We start from the raw sequence: 13,043 nt of genomic DNA, 5'->3' as shown, positions 1-13,043 counted from the left end.
GCAACAATGTTCACGAAGCGAGATCTACCTTATGAAGGGCACCATAATTAGCGCATTGCTATACCTACCTTGACACATCACTTTCAATTGTTCATCCCATTTTGTATGTCTGAAAATAGAGAAGAAGAAATGCACACGTTTTATTAGTTTTACGCTAAACCTGTATCGTTTATCTTTTCCAATATCGAACAAAATTGGCGAGACTGTCTTTATCTTCTCGTTATTGTCACACATACACATGCGAAAATGGTCAATTTATGAAGAAAGCTGTCAGTATTACTATGCAAATGCTCATAAGAACATTATACTGAGAAACAGGTTCTGTCAAAATTAAGATGTAATGCCAGAAGGAAAAAAGTTGGTCATTCATCTTTATGGTGAGGTTAATATTACCCATGTTTTTCAAATCAACTTTTTGACATTATGACAGGATAGTCCACGTTTTTCCATAGTGAGTTAAGGACTGGTTAGCAGTCAGTAATTATTGCAAATTTAGTATATTTTTAAGGGCAACTTTTGGAGATAAGGCTTGAAAGCTTTCTCAAGCAGCTTGGAGAGAACTGTTTTGCAAGCTCAGCATGTTTCACTGACGTATTTGTTCGTATTTACTCCAAAGGGGTTGTAAAAATTTGCAGAGCATCCAAGACAATTATGTTTTGTAGATTTTAGCGTTTCTCAACCGTGGTTCTAGTTGAAAACTCGCAGAAAGCCGCATTTAATTGGTTTGGTATTCGATTTTTACTTAGGCTGGGGAACAGTGACTTAGCTCATGGATCCTTTTTGTGATAGTTTATTGTTGTTATATTCGACACACCACAAATTTTTTGGAAGCATTAATGTGTCGGGTGTCTTTTTTGTACCTCTAAGCATGCTAATTATTGAATCATGTTAGGCAAAACTTGACGATTATCAAAAACAAAATATTTGGAGAAGGCCTCCTTAATTTTCGAAAAATATCACCTTAAAAGATTGCGGTGCATTGAAATAGAAGTGGTAAAATTGTCCGGATGTTTATGTATTTCGTTTTTAGGATCGTAAAACATTTATCCAAAATTTTTGAAACTTATTTCAACAAGCCATTAATAAACGTAAGGTAACTGAATTTTTACAATTGTAAATTACTAATCAGATGATCATTTTACTAATAATCAATTATCCTAATTTCAAGTCTGAAAGTTTTGTTGATGGTAGACAATAAATGAATATGACACTTACTCTATTACTTTTTTTAGATGTGAAGGTCGTGGATATATTTTGACGTACCTAGAACGGACCAAGTGCTTCTCAATGATTTCAGAAAAACGTGATTCATTACAACAAGATACTTAAAAATTCAAAATCAAACTTTATGAACTTTTTTCTTACACATAAAGTATTCCTCCGGTAAATTTGATTAAATTTTGTTACACTTATAATATGTGGTTCAGAATGTGGGGGGGATTCCAAAACATATTTACCTCAAGGGGGCAAAAGTTCTACTGATAAACAAATAGAGAAAAGACAGAAAAAAATGTGATGAGTACCGATTTAGAAAATGTTTGCGTCATTTTATCCCGCGCCCAAGGTATCTCACAATTGGAATTCAGCTCCGTATTTTTTATTCATAGTTGTATTTTGTCCATATCTGCTTGTTCTATAATCTGTTGGCTTCGTTTTAATCGTCAGGCTTCAAATGAAATTCAAATCATATTTGCCAATATCGAAGCAATCCTTTCAAGCACTAGAATAAAAACCAACTAGAGTTGTATGTTGAAAACTGTGACTGTTACATCCATGAAAACTTTATAAGCCCACTCAATTCATGAAAAAAAAACCTTCAAAAAATCCTTTGTTTGCTAACGCTTACAATCATTTTTATAAAAAAAACATATCGTCAAAAACATATACATTTTATCAACAACTATTTGATTTCGGAAAACAAAAAACCAACATATAATTATAACTAGTTATCTGGTGAGCTTATTGCTTATAATGATCTTCTTGGTTTTTATTTTAGTGCTTGAAAGGATTGCTTTTGGAAACCTTTCAAAGGGATACGAGGTCTACAAAATTGGTGATATATAAATAGGTTAAATTAAGCTTGCAATCAGACTGTAAAAAAAATTCCACCAGTTAAAAATTTCGATCAAATAAAAAATCTAGCACAACCCTTATCCTCGCTTACTTACTGGAAACATGGTGGATAAAATCATTAATATATTGCGATTCTTTTGAAAATTTACCGTTCTGAGGTAGCCACCAAGTTCCACGGCAGTTGTCAAAGTTCAACCAGGTCCGTCACACTTGGGTTCAGATTGGGTACCACTTCTAGTACTACATTTGGTTCCTTGGTACTGCAAATGGTACCCAGTTTGACAGATCGCAGCACACTTTTCATGGTATTCTAGATTTAGTTCTATTACCTTATGTGCCATAATATTTTGTACTACTGCAAGGGACATGGAGGTCTTTATTTCGTCTTTGGTTCTACCGTAGGATTGAGAATCATTATGCTAGAAGAGTACAAAGCTTTGAAAAACATCCGAAAACAACAACCATCCAAGGTATTATCACAGCTGATCAATGTTTTGTAAAAAATCAGTAATGTGAAAGCTACGGTAGCTTTCTGTTCAACCGTAGAACGAAATTTTATCTTTAAAGTTGCAATATACTTCAAAATTACTTTCCCTCATATTTTTTTCAAGGGATTCGCTGGAATATGAGTTAGTAATGTTCTAATGAATTAGTCGGTAAAACTGCTTTTCAAAACAGAATATCAAATATAAGGGCAAAAGTTAAAATCACGTTGCTCGTTACTTAATTATTGAATTTTTAAATAGTTTAATTCAACATAAAAAAGGGTGCAGTTAAGCATTGATATACCAATGAAATATTAAACCGTACGGGCTGACATTGGGCCTATGGGGTTACTTTGACCATTCTTTTTGATCCATCCCGTAGCTGGCTTGAACGACGAAAAATTTATCTAAAACTAATCGAACAAAAGAGTGGCTATTTACAATGTATTCTTGTAACTTACCATATTGTTTTAATGATTTTGGTATTACTTTGCGTTAAAAAATGGTTTAAAACCTTGTTTTAGTTACTATTGAATAGCTTTCCGTGAAATGGGTAATTCCAGGAAATGGGTTATTCCGGGAAATGGGTCATTCCGGGAAATGTCTTTCCGGGAAATGGGGTATCCGGAAAATGATTTCCGGGAAATGTCTATCAAGGAAATGGTATAGAACGTGCTGCTTCTACATGCGACATGTGTTGGAGTCTGTGCGCCACTTGGTCAGTTAATTCTGAATTGAAGCATTTACCAAGTGGAAGTCAGCAGTCTTGTGATCAACTTTATAGAAGGAAGTTTTCTCCTAAACCTCATTATTTTCAAGATATTAGCAAGTACTACTATCCTATTTATAGGACGCTGGGCGTTCAGAGCTCCTGCCCTATTTTTTGGACGTGGATATGGGTTAATCTACACGCAGTACAAAATAGCATGTGCTCCAGATGGTCGGCGTTGAGTCAGAGTGGACCAAGTGACATTTTGAATATTTTGAGAAAAATGGGCTTAAAGTCTAACACTTTGTAATTTTTCCACTCATTAAAATTTTGGCTCAATATCTCTACACATCTTTAAGTTACTTTCAAACCATATTATGTGAAGTGATAATCTTGAAAAAAACATAATACAAACCTCTAATAGAAAGATTTTTTAATGGACTATGTGCACTTGGTCCACTTTGACTGCACTAAAGACCACCGTTTAGTGATTTGGTTCACTCTGACTGAACAACTTCTAGGAAAATAACAATCATTCAATGCTTTCCTGGTCTAACTGGGTGCATATCTCTAAGATAAACAGATTATCAACATCCTTCGACATCAGTATAGTAAATTATTCAATAATTCATATTTTCAATCCTAAAATCAGTGGCATTACGATAGCTTGAAAATTAAAGTGTTGCAGGGTCAGGGCATTGAAGATCAGCAATATTCAAATATGCGTTCAGTCAGAGTGGACCAAGTGAAAATCTTGAGTGCCGGCCAAAATATACTGGTCCAATGCACGGGTTTTAGGACATTCCATTTAGACACCATAGAACTACCAACAGCCTCTATCGGGTTCTGAAATCGACTCAAAAACGCAATAACACAGTTCGACAAAAAAAGTCGATATGAATGCACAAAGACCGGACACCCCGGGCTTGGAAGTATAAAAATAAACAAAAATAATGGCGTTTTCAGAATGTTCGTGTCTGCCCCAGGTCATTTTTAAAATATACTTGAACTTTTTGCATTTTTTATTTAAAAATCTAATCTAATCAATAAACCGACACAGTGTTTTATATTCAGGACAGGGGAATTCATGTGCCATATAATGTTTTCAACTTTAAATACAATATGAAGAGTTGTAATAAGATTTGCAGGGAGCCCTCCCCCCTTTTTTGTACCCTCCCCATTTTTAAAGTATCGCAAATGATGGAATATTTGATATACAGGGGGTTGTCAAAATAACTGGGACAGGCAAAAATTGGGCCAACTTTGGAATGCTGTAACTTTGACAAAAATTGACCGATTTCAATTCTTTAAGAAGTAATGGACGGGTCAACTAATCTAGTTTTGAGGTGCATCCACGGAGCTGAACTATGACCACCGGATACCGGTGAAAATCCGGATTTCCGGAAGCATGTCTTATGCAGTAAAATTATGACGTGTTTTAGCAAAGGTCTCGGCTAAAAAATCAACTACTACACATGAAGATAGAAGATCTAATTCTGAAGCGATTGGTGCGCCAAGTATTAATATTGGTCCAGAAACAACCAATATATGGCCATTTCCCCGGAATCGGTGCCGGTAGTGGATCCGAATTGGGATCAAACAATTTATTCACTCAAAATATGTCGCGCAATATTGTTTTCTCCCTAGCTTATCATAAAATACCCTATTATAAGTTCAAAATGAGTCTTGTACAGATTTGGCCACTCATGGCGCCACCCAGTGCCCCGGGGGAACCTTGCATAGGGGACATTTCGATTTTGACACCAAAGCATATCATGCGACGGCTCATTCTTCATGTCTTGTCGTAAATAGGGCAACTGTAGACTCAAAATGGATAGTTGACTACAGTTACTACTTCCGGGACCACCGGATGTTCCAGAGGGAACCTGTAATTAGGGACAATTGATATTGAACTCCAATACATATCGTGCGACAGTTCATTTTTCATGTCTCGTGCTAAATAGGGCTTAAGTGGATATTTGACTACAGTGGCCACTTTTGTGACCACCGGATATCCCTGAGGGAGGCTGTGATGTCTTCAATGACAGATTCCTCCGGGAAATTCCGGTGGTCCCAAAAGTGATAGGTTCCTTAGGGAACTATAGGAGGTCCCCAAAGTGACCATTCTAGTTAAATATCCATTTTCGGTCTAAAGTTGACCTATTCATGACTAAACATGAAGAATGAGCCGTTGCACGATGAGTATTGGAGCTCAATTCCAATTGTCCCTAATCATAGGTTCCCTAGGGGACACCCAGTAGTCCCAAAAGTGGCCAATTCAATTAAATTCCCATTTTGAGTCTACAGTTATTTTATTTACGACAAGGCATGAAGAAAGAGCCGTCGCATGATATGTTTTGGTGTAAAAACAGAAATGTCCCCAATGACAAGTTCCTCCGGGAAATTCCGGTAGTCCCAAAATTGGCCACTGTAGTCAATTATCCATTTTAGGTCTACAATAGCCCTATTTAGCACGAGACATGAAAAATGAACTGTCGCACGATATGTTTTGGAGTTAAATTTCAATTGTCCCTAATTATAGGTTCCCTCGGGGACATTCGGTGGTCCCGGAAGTAGTCACTGTAGTCAACTATCCATTTTGAGTCTACAGTTGCCCTATTTACGACAAGACATGAAGAATGAGCCGTCGCATGATATGCTTTGGTGTCAAAATCGAAATGTCCCCTATGCAAGGTTCCCCCGGGGCACTGGGCGGCGCCATGAGTGACTAAATCTGTACAAGACTCATTTTCAGCTTATAAAAGGGTATTTTATGATAAGCTAGGGAGAAAACAATATTGCGCGACATATTTTGAGTGAATAAATTGTTTGATCCCAATTCGGATCCACTACCGGCACCGATTCCGGGGAAATGGCCATATATTGGTTGTTTCTAGATCAATATTAATACTTGGCGCACCAATCGCTTCAGAATTAGATCTTCTATCTTCATGTGTAGTAAAATTTTGATTTTTGAGCCGAGACCTTTGCTAAAAACACGTCATAATTTTACTGCATAAGACATGCTTCCGGAAATCCGGATTATCACCGGTATCCGGTGGTCATAGTTCATCTCCGTGGATGCACCTCAAAACTAGATTAGTTGACCCATCCATTACTTCTTAAAGAATTGAAATCGGTCAATTTTTGTCAAAGTTACAGCATTCCAAATTTGGCCCAATTTTTGCCTGTCCCAGTTATTTTGACAACCCCCTGTACCGTTTTGATTCATATTACGGACAGCTTCAAATTCCGGACACTCTCGTTTGTATGGGAAACATTTCACACGAAATGTTTCAATTTTCGCCGTCCAAAAGTTCTCATTTTCGAGGCTCGTTTTATCAGGGTTTTTCCATGAATATCATTGCAAATTTATAATGCCCAACTACCTTAGACGTCTCCTAAGTGGTTGAACGATTTCAATTGATGATTTGACTGTTCCATTAATAATCATCATGAGCTGTCCGTAATTCGAATCAAAGCGTCCGGAATATGAGGCAAACGTGAGGGAGCGTCCGGAATAAGAATCATGAAAAGGCCACACGTTTTGATTTATTTAAAATTATTCAAGTTGCGGACGCATATTCTTTACCCACCATCCGAAAGTTAAGGGCTTCCGACGCTCGATAACGCTAAAAAATCTTACAGAATGATTTATTTTGAATGGTCCAAGCTGGGTTATACTTCACTGAGGCCTTAAGTGTCCGTAATATGAATCAAAACGGTATATCAAATATTCCATCATTTGTTTATTGTTGTTTATTGTTGTTTATTGTTTATTGACCACCGTCTAAGATATTTCTATCGCTCAGACTGCGCATTATTCCTTATTCTATCCTTAAACATAGTTTTACTAACATTAAAATCAAACACATAATAAACATCATTGAATAACCTACAACATTCTACAAACGGATTAAAAAAAGTCCTATGACCGTAGTTCGGGATTCTTAAGAATTCAAATTCTCTCAATGATCTGGTTGGAGCATGAATTGGCACAGCTGCTAGAAGTGAGCTACAGTTTATATTGCCCTGCAGTAAATCAAAAATAAATAATCTACGCAGCATTTCAGATCTACCACCTAAAGATTCTAGTCTAATCAGCTGACATCTACTAAGATATGGCGGGAGTCGTATCGGGTCATTCCATGGAAGGGAGCGCAACGCATATCTTAGGAACCTTTTCTGAACGCTTTCAAGCAATCTAAGTTCACCAATTTGACGTGGTGCCCAAATTTGAATAGCGTACTCCAATATACTTCATACAAGCGAACAATATAGTGTTTTAAGTACATATACATCATCAAAGTCTTTAGTGTTCCTAATAATAAATCCAAGCGTTGTAATGGACTTTGAAATTGTTACAGAGAGATGTTCTTTGCATGTAAGACTTTTATCAACAATTATTCCCAGGTCGCGAATTGAAGTTACTCTATCAATTACAGTACTTTCGAGAGTGTATTGATGAATGGTGGTGCCTTCACTACGGTAAAAGGAGATGACTTTAGTTTTCTTCACATTGACCTGCATTCTGTTCACTTTGCACCATTCATTTAATGACTGTAAATCATTTTGGAGAGCAACACAATCTACACTATCCTTGATTTTTCTATAAATTTTGAGATCGTCAGCAAACAAAATTTTCTCTGATCTAATTATTACACAGATATCATTAATGGACAATGTAAATAACAATGGCCCTAAATGGCTGCCTTGAGGTACTCCTGACTTAATAGCAAAAGTGTCTGATGAAACAGTGCCACATTTGACAAACGCTTTACGATCAACAAGGTATGAACGAAGCCATGTGCATAACCATAAAGGGAACCCAAGATGATGCATTTTGCTAACGATTATATCGTGCGATAGCCTATCAAACGCCTTTGCAAAGTCAATATATATAGCGTCGACTTGGTAACGTTCCGTAAGTGATTGGCTTACAAAAGGTACAAAAACCATCATATTGGTGACAGTTGACCTTTTTCCTACAAAACCGTGCTGACACTCAGATACTATATGGTCAGTTGTAGATTTAATCAAATCATAAACGAAACGTTCGAGCAACTTTGCGAGACAGTTCAATATAGATATTCCTCTGTAGTTCTCTACCTTATGTGTACTTCCACTTTTATGTACTGGAACCATTGAAGCAATCTTCCACGCTGACGGAAATCTGGACGTCGATAGTGACATATTAAACAATATACTAACAGGTAGCGCTAACGTATGTCTGCAATTCTTCAGAAATGTTGGAGATAAACCATCAGGACCTGGACCCTTTTGTTCATTGATCCTTGCTAACGCTTCCTCGATGTCTTGGACAGAAACCTCCAGATGCGGTATATTAATATCGAATTGCTCCACAAACCTGAGGTGCTCATCTGTGGTAAGAGGATCATGATGTACAAAAGTTGACTTGAAATAATCCGCACATAAGTTTACTGCCTCCTGACTAGATTCAGATTTTTCATCTCCAAGCGATAAACTTATTGGTAGGCCGTTGGTTCCTCTTCTGTTACGAATATAACTCCAAAAGTGTGCTGGATCAGTTTTCAATTTTCGTTGAATGTCTGTAATATAGGTTCTATACACATTCCGGTGCAGAACTTGATATTCAGCTTCACATGACCGTAACCACGTTTTTGATTCTACAGATGGAGAACGGCTGTATTTCTTACGGGCCTTTCTCAGGCGATTTTTCAACAATGAAAGCTCGCTATTCCACCACGGAACTTTTTTAGTCACTAGAGGTCGTCTGCGCTGAACATGATTTCCGATTGTGAAGTATATAGTCCTGTAAAATGCATCTACAGCATCATCAACAGACAATGAGCGCGCGAGAGTGTTCCAATCTATCTCACTTAAAGATGCATTTACTTCAGCGAAGTTGCAAGAACGAAAATCAAAAGCGCCTTCTAAATCCAACAGATTGAGTGTCTGCGTGCTACACATGATATTTAGAAGTAGAGCTGGATGGTGCGCATCAAGTGGCATAATTGGAACAACTGCTTCAGATAGATCCCAACAGTCCATGGTGTTCACGAATGCAAGGTCCAGTAATCTATCGTTCACATTTCTTATTCCATTAATTTGATGCAGACCGCCATCAAACATTCCAGAAATAATACATGATTCCTTCGTTAAGACTCCCGTGCTATTTTCATCGAATTGATTTAATGGAAGGAAACAACACAGATCGTCGTCAAATTGCCATTCAACATTTGGCAGATTGTAATCACCCATCAACAACAATGTGTCCTTATCAGTTATCCGCTCGAGTAATTCATTCATGCATTTGATATATCGTTCATAGCTGTCTGTGCTCAAGCTTGGGCTCATGTATACAGAAGATATAAACAGCGAGCAATCGTTGAGCTTTACCTCTATGCATACTTGCTCAATTCCAGAATGTTTAAAAAACACTTCTTTACAGCGACATGTGTTTAACGGCTATTAATACACCGCCACCTCTCGAGTGTTGGCTTGTATGGGAGCTACGATCACATCTGTAGACTGAATAATTGGCAGAAAATTCTGCGCTAGCAATACCAGCATGCAACCAGGTTTCAGTGAAAACAACAATGTCATAATCACATTCTACCAAAGCCAAATATAAATCTCTTGTCTTGGTGCGGAGGCCACGAACATTTTGATAATATATCGAATAATTTGTTTGGTGCGATTCATTACGATCAGCAGTATGAGCACAGCATGAACTGCGTAGTGGTTGTATGCTATCGGTGGATGTACACTGTTAATCAGTAAGTGTAGAACGAGGATACTCACTGGTTTGTCGAGGCGGTAATAAATCATCTCTTATATGTAGAGGAGGAGAGTCGCGAAGAGGTTGCAGATCGTTAACGTTGATGAGTACTGGAGAGTTGTTTTCCAATGGTGTTCTGTGTACGACATGATCAGGTGAAAACGGTAAGTAAGATGATGGCTATATCTCGATTGGCAAGGAAACTGCTGTTGGTCTCCCAAAAACGGATATAGTAACACCGTCGGGCCAAAAGTCATCCGATGATACAACACCAGCGTAGCATTGCGGAATTATCACTCTAAATGTTTGAAAACTTATATGTTTTCCTTTTTTAGCCACACTTTTTTAGACACACTTGAGCAAGAAATCGCCGTCTCAGGAATCCTGCCTTTTGATGCTATATACCTCTGAACATGGGCAGCGTTGGTGTCAGGGGATAAATTACGTACACAGTAAGTAATAGTTTGATCCGAATGTGAACCCGATGGCAAATTTTGAGCAGCTGTTAACTTCGGTTCAAAAGTTGCTTCCACGTTACTTCCACGAATGTTGTTTTTCTTACGCTTGACATTGCTTCTCTTATTGGCACTATTTGCGATACTTTAAAAATGGGGAGGGTACAAAAAAGGGGGGAGGGCTCCCTGCAAATCTTATTACAACTCTTCATATTGTATTTAAAGTTGAAAACATTATATGGCACATGAATTCCCCTGTCCTGAATATAAAACACTGTGTCGGTTTATTGATTAGATTAGATTTTTAAATCAAAAATGCAAAAAGTTCAAGTATATTTTAAAAATGACCTGGGGCAGACACGAACATTCTGAAAACGCCATTATTTTTGTTTATTTTTATACTTTCAAGCCCGGGGTGTCCGGTCTCTGTGCATTCATATCGACTTATTTTGTCGAACAGTGTAATCAAGCAGTTTATTGCTTTTTGACACTTGGTTCGCTTTGTCTACACAGAAAGTGTTGCAATTGAGGGATTCCACGGAGGCATGCAAGTCGATTCTGATCGACCATTTCAAAAATATCTGAAACTTTGCACAGTTTTTCAGTTCCATCTAAATCGTCATTTTCCGATATCAAATCTTCAAGTTGAGTCACGACTAACTTTTCAAAAGGGTGTATGTGAAAATGGTTCAAAAATATTCAAAAAGCTGCACAGCAAAAACGGTTCGTTCGATTGTTAGACAACTAAAGAAACAAAGTTAGACAACTAAATAAAGATTCCAAAAAAAAAAAATACACACAGTAAAATTTTTTTTTTTTTTTTGCATTAAAAAACATCATTTTTGTCACAAACACATTAAAATATCTCAAAACCCTATCGGAACACCAACGTAATTTTTTGAGGGAAAACGGTCCATTATATTAGCTATCTACCATAAAAATTTGGTGATGGTAAGCCAATAAACAAAAAAGTTATGACATTTCAAATATTTCACAAATTTGACACTTAGTGAATTTTTTTTTTTTTTTTTTTTCATTGTTAATTTTTTTTAGGACCGCAGTTTGTTGCTGAATTTTTTGTTAAGGGTACCACATGAGGTTAACAAGTTGTTTTCATGATATTTTATTTAATTATTCATAACTATTATAGCATCTATTAGAAAGTTAGACGCGATCCAGTGTTGTGATCTAAAGTCTTGATAGTGTCATATTTTTTATTGTACGTAACTGAAGAAAAATTCTCTCAATAGTGTTGAAACCTTTTGATAAAAGAAACCTATAAGAAATCTAATATTGAAGACAAAAGCTACAAAAAAAGTTTTCTATACAGGTATACGACTAGTTTACCTGCAAAAAGTTTACCTCGTAGAGAACAAGGCGGGTCTATACCCAGGTGATCTAGTATACGTAAAGCAGGTCGGTTTTCTCGGCGCTGGTTTCTCCACAAAGTTAAAATCTGATTACACCTGGGTATAGACCCGCCTTGGTAGAGAATAGACTTTGTTAATCATATTTGGGAGAAAGCGAGTAACTTCAACAACATCAAAAACATGATAGGTACATACCATGAACATACTCACGAAAAAGCTAAAAATATACTACCACTATGGTTATAAAAGATTTAATTGTAAAATTTTTCTTCAGTCAAGCAAAGGACACCAAACTAGTCAGTAAAAACTTAAAAGTGATTTTGTTTATTAAAATCTAACGAGCAACATGAGTAGTCGCTTTCTCAACTGTTGCAGGCCGTTTGCAGAAAAAAAAGTGTTCGAAAGAACTACGAAATCTCACCGAAAGCACCATAGATAAACTGAAAGCGGCTGGTTATGCTCCAATGTCTACATTGAATACAAATTTACGCATTTGTACGTCCTGCCGTTTAAACGTTGACAAACGGGCAATCTGTACATCATCGGTGGATCAGGTTGCAGGAAGTTCGAAAACAACAACAACTGAGGATTAAAAAATTATTGATTATGTCGATACTGCCAAGCTCGTGGCCTATTCAAGACGCCATTGATGAGTTTAAAACCAATAGAAATACAGCAAAAGAGGCAAAACAATTCAAAAATAACTGTCTTGCAACCAAAAATGCTAGGTCGAGTACTTCATTAACAGATGAGACAAAAGAAAAAATAATTCAATATTTTGAAGACGATGAAGTAAGTAGAGCTATGCCTGGCCAAAAAGATTATGTATCTGTAAAAAAAGATGGAAAACGTCAAGCAATCCAAAAACGATTAATGATGACTACTTTGAAAGAAGCGTATACACGCTTCAAGGAAATTAACGAAAATATTAAGGTAGGTTTTTCCTCATTTGCAAGCCTTCGTCCAAGGCAATGCAAGCTTCTATCCAATTCAGGAACACATAATGTTTGTGTGTGCACAACACACGAAAATATTAACCTAATCTTACATAGTTTGAAAAGAATCAATTTTTCAAAGGATATTAAAATGTTAACTGGTAGTCTTTTGTGTGAAAATACAACATCAAATTGCTATCTACGATCTTGTTCGGTTTGTCCAGATTCTTCATCATTGAAAAATACTTTATTC

The 13,043-nt window shown here is 36.8% G+C and overlaps 1 protein-coding gene across 1 annotated transcript in view; it reads right to left on the bottom strand.

Annotated features, from left to right (window-relative positions):
- The window catches only part of LOC5568868 (myb-like protein A), a 397,347-nt gene that overhangs the window by 319,911 nt on the left and 64,393 nt on the right, over window positions 1-13,043 (bottom strand). The window contains exon 2 of the mRNA XM_021842690.1: window positions 69-109. The gene's annotated coding sequence lies outside the window, so the exon portion shown is untranslated. The remainder of the gene's footprint in view (window positions 1-68; window positions 110-13,043) is intronic.

Source organism: Aedes aegypti, chromosome 2 (assembly GCF_002204515.2).
Source record: "Aedes aegypti strain LVP_AGWG chromosome 2, AaegL5.0 Primary Assembly, whole genome shotgun sequence".
NCBI classification, from domain to species: Eukaryota; Metazoa; Arthropoda; class Insecta; order Diptera; family Culicidae; genus Aedes; species Aedes aegypti.
The sequence above is the reverse complement of the archived record's forward strand: the minus strand, read 5'-3'. Positions and strand labels throughout refer to the sequence as shown.